Genomic DNA, 12,968 nt, shown 5'->3' with positions numbered 1-12,968 from the left:
GTCCGTCATCGTCTAAAGCCCGCCCTGATGATTTCATTGGTCCGAACAGTTTCTGTTCGGGGATAATAGGTGTGTTCGACATCGGCTGCGGCTGCATGCATGCGATCGGCGAGAGTAGACGCGTGCAGGCGGGGAGGAGCTGCAATCGGAGACGTGAAGTCGGACACTTTCTGCTTCCCGTGGTGATGCTTGCACTGCGTTTGCAAACTTTATCACAGCTGAAGTTAAATAAATGCAATATTTCTCAAATACACAGATGTTTCAAATGACATTTTCATGCAACACTTTATGTACTGCTTAATAAAGTGTCTATTTGGACAGGACTAAAGTTCAATATATAAACCTACACTATCAATGAAGTCAACGGTTTTTATCAGTTTTAGTTTGATAAACATGACAATATAACATTGCGACTACATGAAAAGAGGTTTTACTGTTATAAGTAAAGGATTTGTGAGCATTAGCGTAACATAAGGTTTTAGAATAAACACGAAACGCATGTGATCGCTGTCATGCGGTGAATCCGGCTTATCTTGGATCAGCTGTGTCGTCATCAGAGCTCTTGCATCCTCCTGAAGCCACCCTTGAGAATCTGCAGCGGCTGCATCAGCCGGCTGCTCTCGAATCGCTTTCGCGGTACTTTGTTGACATACGTCACAGTCACGTGCCGTCGGCGCTGTCTCAAGTCGGACAAAATTTCTAACAGCCATGCACTGCTTTAAGTCAGCCGCCGATCGGTCTGCGCATCGCTGGGTGAAGTCGAACAAGCCTAATTACTCCTCTATGGAGCAAGGCCAGACCAAACTACCCGACCTAAACATTTTGTGGGCGGGGCTAAGTTCAGCTGGCATCCAGGCTAAAATACTGGAGTAATGACGCTAAAATTTAGCCTTGCCATCACAGAAATGAATTACATTTTAAAATATACTAAAATAATTAATTTTAAATGGTAAACATATTTCAAAATCAAATAAATGCAGCCTTGGTAAGCATAAGAGACTTAGTTAAAAAACAATAACAAATCTTGCTGCCCCCAAACATTTAAATTCAGGGCTCGACATTAACGCTTGTCCGGGACAAGTGGATTTTTTTGAAGGGACAAGTGAAAAAGAATTTTACTTGCCCGAAGAACAAGAACCTGAAAACAAAAAATAACTAGCAAATCACCAAAATGCACGAATGATTGTGCATTAATTTAGTGTAAGTGGCAATGGATAGTGGTGGATAATAATTAGGGCTGCACGATTTGGGGAAAATATATAATTGCGATTATTCTGAGTAAAATTGCGATTGCGATTTAAAATGTGATTATTGTTATTATAATTTTTTTTTACAAATGTAAAGTGTGTGTATATAACATTTTGTGTTTTTATATTAATGTGACTAATAATAATTATTATGATTATTATTACTGCCAAAATATTTTAAAAAATAAGATGTATTACCATTACAATAACATTTTCATAATTAGAAATAAAAAGAGTATGTCAGAATAAATATAACAATATAATACTAATACTAATTATTATTATTTTTGTAATATTTTATAGAAAACTTATTTTACAAAAAAAAAAACTGCTGGGTTACCTATTAATATGCAGACAGCCTATGACTAAAAACATTAGAAAACACCACATTGGCCTCAGAGAAGTAATGACGTTCTGTAAACAGAAGATAGAGACGCTTTGATTAAACATGACGACATTAAACACGACTGCAGCAAAATGTGGTGTATTTGAGTTCTTCAAGCCGTCAAGGGTATTTTCATAATAATAAAGGTGTATTATAATGCAGTGCTGATTGACATAGAATACTATAAAATAACGCATCCTCTGCCTCACTCTTAAGCCACATCAGCTCACACACACTCGACTGGATATGAAGTGAGGTAAAGCACGTTATTAAACGTTGTCTTTTGCTGAGCAGGTTTATGAGCGCTTTACTGGTTTGTGAAGATGTTTGACTCGTGTTGCTTTTTCAAACGCACATTATAAACGACTCAAACTCGCAGTCTTTCAGACGGAGCAGCGTTGATCACAGAGCCGCTCTTCACTAACACACTGGGCATTTATTTATTTCATTTCAATCGCAGCCTTTGAGCTTTCATAATCGCACACAAGCCAAATCACGATTTCGATTAATCGTGCAGCCCTAATAATAATATATGATGAACTGACGATAACAAGGTCACGCTGTTGACACTCGTGCAGCCTCTCGAGGAGAAATTACAACACTTGAGCGTTTAAACTAGCCTACGTTTAAGATGTTTCCTGAATACCATCACGACTGAAAATGACACTGTGTTCATATGACAGTTTCATAAACAATTAATTAACATTCACTTACATTAACATTCACTTAAAGTCACTTACATTTTAGATGCAATATTGAGTGCTTTTGTTCGATTTCAGCAGCGAAAATCGTTCACACACAGAAGAACCTCACAGCAACAAGTGTGTTACTGACCGATTCAGTGTTTGAGGGTGCGTTCACACTTGTAGTTCGGTTCGTTTGGTTCGTTTGGTCCGGACCAAAAAACAAAAACAAACATAATAGTCCTGGTCCGCTTAGCGTTCACACGGGCATTTTTAACAGCGAACCTAAAGTTACCGAACCAAAGGCACAGGGAGACGCTCACAACCTGATCGGTCGGCTTATATGACGTAGGAGCTCGTTTACTGAACATTCAAAGCAATGCTGTGTGCGGATTACACGCGCGGGCATTTTATGCGTGTACATGGTATTATTTTTTACCAGAGAACTCATGAAGAGCTCATGAAATGTTCAAAACATTCAAAACAACGCTGTGTGCTGGATTAAACGCGATCATTTTATGCGTGTAACACATTTGGCATTATTTCTTACCAGAGAACTCATGAAGAGCTCATGAAATGTTCAAAACAACACTGTGTGCTGATTAAACGCGATCATTTTATGCGTGTACATGTGGCATTATTTTTACCCGCTGAGAACTCATGAAGAGCTCATAAAATGTTCAAAACATTCAAAACAGCAGCAGGATTTCCTCCGTTGTGCAGAACAGAGACGGCCGCTGTCGTCTGCACCTGCTAATAATGGGAAAGACAGGAACTTTGATGAGAAGAGCCAGGTATGCTTTTTGTGTGTTTTTTTCTAGCATTTTCGAAACATGCTCGTCAGCAGACCAAATATTGATTAGGCACTTCCTCGTTGCTCCACGTTTGCCCTCTAATGTTAAAGTTACTAATTTTGGATACACCGATCTTTCCGCGTCGTCAAATCAGCTGTATTATGCGTGGCATCTTGTGACATTACGTCCGGTTTTTGGTCCGTTTACATGTCTTTGGTCCGTGGTGCGTTCATATATCAATCGAACCGCACCAGAGTTCGTTTGGAAGCGGACCGAGACCCATCTTTTTAGCGGTCTCGGTCCGCTTGTTTGGTGCGCACCAGGGTTCGGATGGCAGCGTTCACATATGTTCAAATGAACCGCACTAACCGAGCAACCGCACCAGAGTTCGTTTTAATCGAACCAAACATGACAAGTGTGAACGCACCCTGAATGAATCGTTTGAATGAACGACTCAATGACTCACTCATTAAGACGGCCACCTGCTGCCACCTACTGGAGGTTTAGTTTCATGTTTAAACATACTTTCCAACATTTCTTATGCGTCAATTCAAAACTACAAATCTCAAAACATTATTTAATGCAGTTGTCATTTTTCAGTGTAAATTATTTTATTTTATTGTTAACAGCCCTTATAGTGTCTTAATTTAATTTAATGTATTGATCAAATTTAACAATAAAATTAAAATTAAACCTGAAGCATAGCCTATATTTAATAAGATTAGGGAGGAAATGCTCTTTATAAAATGTAAAAATATCACAAATTTGAAATGATTCAATAAAAAATGTAAAAAATAAAAATTCACAAATATGCAGATTTAAATATATCAAAGCTGATTGAACACTGGTGAGAATATTGCTTCAGAATAAATTATAGTTACAACACACACACACGAAAAATTAAAAAAATATCGAACTTTTTTCCGGACAAGCAAATTTTTTACTCGGACAAGTGGATGAACGATTTACTTGTCCGATGGACAAGCCCATCAACATGCTTAATGTCAAGCTCTGATTTAAATGATAGAGTACAATGGCCCCAAAAATGTAAGCAACACTTAAAGGGGACATCGGATGAAATTGTAACTTTAAATCTGAGATTTTTTTAATCACATATCTGTTATTTAACAGTTGAGATAGTTCTTTAATGCTTATCTAACAGCAGAAGACACGAGCCACAGCTTATATCCCAGTCGCGCAGGTGGGGGCATGTTGTAACACTGCATACAATGAGCCCCTATTAGAAATATGCTATTATTCTATACTTTTAGGAATTATTTTGAGAAACCACGAGAAAAGAATGAATAATGACTGAGAGTCAATATTCAGAAAATATGAATTATTTTTATAATGTTTTGATAATGTTATTATTTTCTTTGATGCTGTTTATTGCAGTTGTCAATTATTAAGTTGGCTTGGAAGAGCCAACTTACTGATATTCTTAATAAACTTATTATTATTCTTCTTCTGAGACTAAATTTGCAACTCAAACTCCTCCTAGAGCTTTAACTCCTCAAACTCCAAACTCGGCTCAGACTCTCAGACTGTTCTGACTCGAGTTGCTATATCTTTTCAGACTGATCGGACTCACTGTTCTCCTAAAAACTAAGAATTAAACTCGGAAAAATCCCATTGACTTTCATTGACGGAATGTTCAGATGAGCCAAGACTGTTCAAACTGACCAACTGACAAAACTTCAAATGTAAACACTGAAGCTCAGACTCACTCAAACTGACATTCTAGAAACTACTGTCACTCATTTAACTCATCTCTCTCTCTCTCTCTCTCTCTCTCTCTCTCTCTCTCTCTCTCTCTCTCTCTCTCTCTCTCTCTCTCTCTCTCTCTCTCTCTCTCTCTCTCTCTCTCTCTCTCATCTATCTCTCATTTAAACTCATCTATCTATCATTTAAACTCGTCTATCTCTCATTTAAACTCATCTATCTCTCATTTAAACTCATTTATCTATCTATCATTTAAACTCATCTATCTATCATTTAAACTCATTTATCTATCTATCATTTAAACTCATCTATCTCTCATTTAACTCATCTCTCTCATTTAAACTCATCTATCTCTCATTTAAACTCATCTATCTCTCATTTAAATTCATCTATCTCTCATTTAAACTCATCTATCTATCTATCTATCTATCTATCTATCTATCTATCTATCTATCTATCTATCTATCTATCTATCTATCTATCTATCTATCTATCTATCTATCTATCTATCTATCTATCTATCTATCTATCTATCTATCTATCTATCTATCTATCTATCTATCTATCTAACTTTAAACTTATTAAACTATTTTAAACTTTAAACTTATTAAACTATTTTAAACTTTAAACTTATCAAACTATTTTAAACTTTAAACTCATTAAACTATTTCAAACCTTTTCAAACTTTCTGATCAACTCTCTTCCAAGCCAACTTAAAGTTTGTCATCAAACTTTTTTGTCTAGTTTTGTTTAATGCTGTTTAATTATAAAAAATGCCATTATTTTATATAAGAAATTAATCATTGTATTTTATTGACAAAATATTTTAATTTGTCTTAGATATTTTTTGATTACATCAGGTAACATTTTAAGCTGTCATTTGGTCATGTTACAATGTACCCCACCTATGGGGCATGTTGTCACATTTCACTTCCATTCTTTCGAAAAAAGTAAGTATGCACTGTATTAATGAAGCAATTTTCTTTTCTTTTTTTTCTTTTTCATTTATGCTCAGGCCCATTATTTCAACTTTAACATTAACTGAGTAAAATGTGATTTATTCAGTCGGTTATTTATTTTATGTTTGTTAAAACCATAACCATATAGGTTATGCTAACACCAAAAATGATCTGACTCGTGATCCGTGAGTTTTGTGATCCGTTACACCACTAGTATCTATCTATCTATCTATCTATCTATCTATCTATCTATCTATCTATCTATCTATCTATCTATCTATCTATCTATCTATCTATCTATCTATCTATCTATCTATCTATCTGTCTATCCATCCATCCATCCATCCATCCATCCATCCATCCATCCATCCATCCATCCACCCACCCACCCACCCATCCACCCATCCATCCATCCATCCATCCATCCATCCATCCACTCTTTTCTGGAGTGAAAACAAACACTCTTTTATGTGATGTTCAATAAACCTCATAAAAACTCCACCAGTAAAGTTGTGGCCATAATTCGGACGGGATCCGCTACAACCGGCTTCTACTAATAGTGTAAAAAAAAAGACAACATAATTCATAACCGTAATTAAACTACCCTATACCTCTTCCGTCTCCATGTAACATTTATTCCGGTATTGACTGTTTCTGACATTTTTTAGAGCTTGAGATTGTTCTGTTTTGTTGCTGAAGCATGACAGTGATTGTGGCTATAAGCATGAGCTCTTGAAGCTCCACCCTCTGTGCCGGGAGCACCAGCTCATTTGCATTTAAAGGGACACACAAACATGTTTCTGCTCATAAATTAATGCTATAAAAATTATCTCTGGGGTATTTTGAGCTAAAACTCACACATGCAAACTCTGAGGACATCAGAGACTTATTGTACATGTTGTAAAAGGGGCATTCGATGTTCTCTTTAAAATGTATGGCTGCCATTGCATCAGATGACAACAAGTCATTCAAAAGAGCTTATCAGTCAACAAGATGTTGGTTTGATAATATGAAATCTAAAAACATAAAGAAAATCTAAAATCTTAAAGCCATAATCTAACAGTATAGAATGAGAAGAATATATAGGCTACTGTGCATTTGGATTTAGGGAGACAGGACAAAAACAGGAGAGGAGAGAGAAAGAGAGAGACAGGAGGATGAGTGGAAGTGACACATGTGCTGCCTATATCTCACAAGCTCTGGCTCTGAGCTAAACACAATTTAAAAGCCGGCCCCTCAAAAACCGCACAGCCGGAAACCACACACACAGCACATTTCATGATTTACACACTCTCAAACTTTCACCTCTCTGGCCAGAGCGAAGACTAATAGCTCACTAGTCTGGCTGACTCTGTGTGAAGCGGGAAAATGAGGCCGACAGGGAAACACATGTATTCGATGCTCAACGTTCATTTCTGAGTATGTTTTTTTTACTCACCCTCAGGTCATTCTTGACTTTAATGTGTCGAACACAAAAGATGTTTAGCATAATTTCAGGTTTTTTTGGGAACTGGACTCTGGAGCTGTTGGCCCCTCAAAATGACAACAACAACAACAAAAACAACAACAAAAAAGTACCATAAAAGTAGTTGACTCCTGGGGTTCAAAGGGATTCTATATAGAACCCAGCATTCTTGATATGCTGGGTTCAAGTCACACTTCTTCCTGTTCTCTCTATTAACTATTTAGTATTACTTTTGCCTCCCTCAATAAACTCATAATTTTATTTTTTTAGAGTGTACTTTCCAAGTCTTTCGGAGTTATACAACAGCTTTATGTAAGGAACAGATCAATATCCGTAAGAAAATCTTCTGCCAAAAAGTTGACACGTGTGGCATTTCTCAGCCTGTCTGTTGAGCGCAAGGTGACCATATTTAATGTCGGCATGACATTGAAGTTGCGATAGTGTTTTCTTTGACTGTTTTTCTTTCTTTGTATACAACAACAATATGCTTAAAATGTCTGCATACAGATGACACCACTTAGCCTAGAAATCTAGACGCACCCTAGCGGCAGCAAATTTAATCTGCCCGCAAGTGTCGTCTAGGAACTCTCAATACCCTTCTGAGCTGTATTCCCCTCACTCTGGACGAGCCAATCACATCGTGTATAGAGTCGGCGGGCGGGGCCATAATGACGACGCCCGAGTTGTATTTGCGTGCTTCTAGTAAACACAGAAACTGGCGAACGGCGGCAGTCTTTCGAATCAGCTTTGACCGCGACTCTGGAAGACTTGGAGTTAAGCTTTTCTCTGAGAAAAGAATGACACTGAAGTCATTCTTAAAAAGGGAAAATGTGTTCGGAGGTAAGCCGACCGGATACGGTGAATGTTTAATCTATCAACGAGCTCTGTTTCACCTTCGTTGCTCTGGTTGGTGGTAGGGCTATCCTATCGCGTGCAGAGGGAGTTTGAAAGACAACCGTTCATCCCGCCCCTCGTATTGAGCCCTGTCTATGGGGAGTTTTCTAGACCAAACATCTTGATGTGGGTCAGGCTTGTCAGGCTAGACACCACTGTCAAACGATCCCCATTCACATGGATCCGTGAAAATGACTAAAACGCTGTATTCTGCTAAAAGGCCATTAGGTGGCAATGAAACACTTTAGACTGAACATGTGCATGCATCATTTTCACAGATTTGCATTTTCGTTGTTCACACGGAGACCGTTTTAAAAAACATGCACTTTGGCTATGTCTACATTAATCTGGATACATTTGAAAACTGCGTTTTCCAAAAGTTTCTCGCCCAAACACAAAATATATCTCCCTTAATCACAGACAGAACAGAACAGACAGACAGACAATACATACAGACAGAACAATACATACTAAAGTTATCACGCAATTCTTCTGGCAGGATTATTATATTTGGCAAAATGTCTCACCATTCACTGATGTGTACAATTTGCATTTGCTCACCATTTGCCAAAGGTTGTGTGTTTATGGGAATTTTTGACCATTCTTCTAGAAGCACATTTGTGAGGTCAGGCACTGATGTTGGACGAGAAGGCCTGTCTCACAGCCTCTGCTCTAATTCATCCCAAAGGTGTTCTGTCAGGCCAGTACATTTCCTACACATTAAACTTGCTCATCCATGTTTTTATGGACCTTGCTTTGTGCACTGGTGTTCAGTCATGTTGGAACAGGAAGGGGCTATCCCCAAACTGTTCCCACAAAATTGGGAGCATGAAATTATCCAAAATACCTTGGTTTACTGAAGCATTAAGAGTTCCTTTCACTGAAACTAAGAGGCCAAGCCCAACCCGTGAAAATCAACCCCACACCATACTCCCCTCTCCACCAAAGGCAAACCCATTCCATGAAGCTCTCTATGCACTGTTCTTGAGCTAATCTGAAGGCCACACAAAGTTTGGAGACCTATTGAACTTTGAATATGAATGCTATTGAATACATTTGGCAATAAAGTGAATTTTTGGTCCATAAAACGCAACTGCTCAATGTTTTACAGGACAGCAAATGTGAGTAAGTTTTCTGTCATCTTTACAGGACTGCGAAGAGTGTGAAAATTAACATATTTGAGCAACTGAGTGACAGTGAATAGTACATAACAGGCACAATGCCGATAAACATGAATATATTGGTTCACCATGCAACACATGACTCAACTTCATCGCTTTTATTTACCTCTGTTTTCACAGTCCGCACAACTCAAAAACACATTTTCAAATTTATCAACTTTGAACAGCTGTTTAAAAAAGCTTTGTTTTTGTTCACAAAAACGCTATCTCAGTGTGGCTGGAAGGCCAAAACAGAGACATTTTTTTTCTTCAATTGAAAACATATTAGTGTAGACAAGGCCCTTGGAAGCTGTTTTCAAAGTTTGCATTTTCAGGCACCCAAAACTTTGCTTGGTTTTACATTTTTAATTGAAAATGGTGTCATGTAAACAGCCCCCAAAATTTCCTTTATGATAAAAGCCTACCAAAAAGTGAGTTAAAAAGTTTATTTGGGTTTGTATAAATTATGAATGGACAGGTGACATTTGTGCAATGCTGCCTTTAGCAGAAACAGACAGTGGAGGTCAATGAGTGGTCCATCTGTCAGAGAGGAAACCTCACGGGAGATCTCACCACAGAGAAGCTGTCGAGGGTCGAGTCTCTTACCATCTAAACCAGTCGACAGCTTTGATGGATATGACAGCTGCGCACTGTAGTGAAGCTGGACAGGGTTTCACTTAAATCTATTTGAACACTCACAGGAAAATTATTTTTGAAGTTATGAATTCCACTCTCATTCTTCATCATTTAGACTGCAACTGTAAAAGTGAGGAACAGAAAACAGTACAGTATTTTTTTTAAAACAAAGAACCTGAAGAATAACGGAAGCAGTTTGATTTGAAGTTTACAATGCATTCATGTCACTTTACCCTGGGTTTAAGTTGTTTCATGCTGCTGAAACTACAGAGTTTGCACTTAGTATACTGAATGTGGTGAGACAAAAGGCTGTGTACTGAGAAATAACAGCACAAGCTGCACACAACATGACTGCTATGAACCAGTTCATTTGAATCAAAGCACACTGCACAATCAGCATAATCCAATTTATAAACATATGATATGACTCTTTAAAAATCGGTTATTTTTAGTTAAAGAAAACATATTGCAACCGCCCATCAAATAACTTTTATTACCATTTGAATAAGTCTGATAAAACCTTCACCAAATGAGCTCAACACTAATTATTGAATCAACACCATATTATTACTCAGTGATAAAATATTTTAATGAAATGCAAACAAAAAGCATTTAAATATAGGCCTGTATAGTAGGCTAAACAGTATATCAGGGTTACTATTAACTAAAAATGTTTGAAAATTATTTTTTGGTAATTGACATAAAGTTTAAATGCTAACCTGGATAGACAGACAGAGTATGAGGTGAACTGGGTCAGTTTCTCATCTCTCTGAAGAAGCAGTGGGCAGCAGTGCCACATGATGGCAGTCCATCTACACCTCTCACTCCTCTTATTACGTCCTCTTTTTTTTCTGTCCCTCGAGAGGGCTGTGGGAGAGGGACAATGCCATTGCTCTCAAGGTTGAAGCTTGGAGAGAAGCAACCTCAGTGTCAGGACTGGCTTTAATACAATATAAATCCTGGTGTTGAAAAGGCTTAGAGTAAAATATATTAACGCTGTCCCTCAGACTGGCACACACAATGACACTGTGGCCTCTGGCCCCGCTGTCCTCCTTGACTTACTGACAAGAATTACAGCCTCCCAGAATTAGGACTTCACACCTTCAATGTTTATTCATCTCAAAAAATAGTGCAGAGCCAATTTTTTTTTTTTTTAATATCCCCAAATGATTTTAGTTATATATAATATATATATATATATATATATATATATATATATATATATATATATATATATATATATATATATATATATATATATATATATATATATATATATATATATATATATATATATATATATATATCCCCAAACTGTTTCCACAAAGTTAGGAGCAAGACATGTCTGGTCCAAAATGTCCTGGTATGTTGAAGATGCATTAAATGTTCCTTTCAATGGAACTAAGTGGAACCAAGCCCAACCCCTGAAAAACAGCCCCACACCATAACCCGGACAATGCAGTCAGGCAAGTACCATTCTTCTGGCACTTGCCAAAAACCCAGACTCGAATTGCAGAACCCGTTGGATTGCTAGACAGAGAAGCGTGAATCATCACTCCAGAGAACACATCTCAACTGCTCTAATGGCGGTGTTCTTTACACCACTGGATCGGATGCTTTGCATTGCCCTTGTATGCAGCAGCTCGGCCATTGCAAACCCATTCCATGAAGCTCTACACACTGTTCTTGAGCTAATCGGAAGGCCACACAAAGTTTTGAGACCTGTTGAAGCTATTGACTCTGCAGAAATTTGGTGACTTCTGTGCACTGTGCGCCTCAGCATTTGCTGACCCCGCTCTGTGATTTTACCTGGCCTACCACTTTGTGGATTTTGTTCCAAATTGCTTCCACTTTGTTATAATACCACTAACAATTGACCGTAGGAAATTTCCCGAATGGACTTAAGAGCAGCCTATCACGGTACCACACTTGAATTCACTGAGCTCCTGAGAGCAACCCATTCTTTTACAAATGTTAGAAGCAGTCTGCATGCCTAGGTGATTGATTTTATATGCATTTGGCCATGGAAGTGATTGGAAAACCTAAATTCAATGATTTGGAGGGGTGTCTCAATATTTTTGGCAATATAGTGTATATTAATTGATGGCAAAGTTATTTATTCTAGTTGTCAACAAAGTCTATAAAAATATGGTGCACTACTACTTATGAATGAGAGAAACTACAACACACAATGGCAGAATAAGTCCTGCCTTCTAAATAAAAGAGCCAATCGCCCCCTCCCAAATCCTCAACCACTATTCCCTATGTTAGTCCACTAATACAGTTCACTTGAAGGAGTGAATGAAAACAAGTGAGCGAATTCGGACAGCGGTTGAGTGTATATTTGCTGTAAATAACACTCGTTATTGCGGTGCAATGTGGTATAGAATGAGTTTACTCGATAACGTCATGGTTTTGGACACCACCACAAATGGCAGTCACTTCAAATAATGGCCTATTTGAGGGTATAGGGGGCGATTTCGGATTCAGACCATGTGTTACTGCAGCTGCCATTAGGAGCTACGGTTCCAACCAAAGACACTTAGGACTGCACATGCACTTTGAAAAAAACAAAACATTTATGGGAAAGTTTTTGTCAGATTTTGTTGCTGATTTCAAATAGTGGGACTTTTGGATGGGTGGAGGCATTGTAAATATGTCTGCCAAGTGAATAGACTTTCCTTGAAAGGGACTTTGTTATTGATCATATTTTTTTAAATACCTGTTTTATAAAAATAAGTGATTCAAGGTCATATGTTATAGTTTTTTTTTTAATCTTGGTTAAAGGTCAAAACACAGAAATGTTATTTCTGACAATAATAAGTTTATACTTAATTTATCAACATTGTTTTTTTTTTGCTTTGTAATAATGCTTTTTTTTATTATAAGTAGGCTATTTATGTATTTTATTTCTCATCTGAGAGTCAAAGAAAAGTTAAATATACTTTTTTTAATGACGCATTTAATAACTTTCATCATACAACTGTTATAATAATTGCTAAGCTTGGAAAATTCTGACATGT

The sequence above is a fragment of the Pseudorasbora parva genome, chromosome 3 (genome assembly GCF_024679245.1).
Source record: "Pseudorasbora parva isolate DD20220531a chromosome 3, ASM2467924v1, whole genome shotgun sequence".
NCBI classification, from domain to species: Eukaryota; Metazoa; Chordata; class Actinopteri; order Cypriniformes; family Gobionidae; genus Pseudorasbora; species Pseudorasbora parva.
This window is presented reverse-complemented; position numbering follows the sequence as displayed.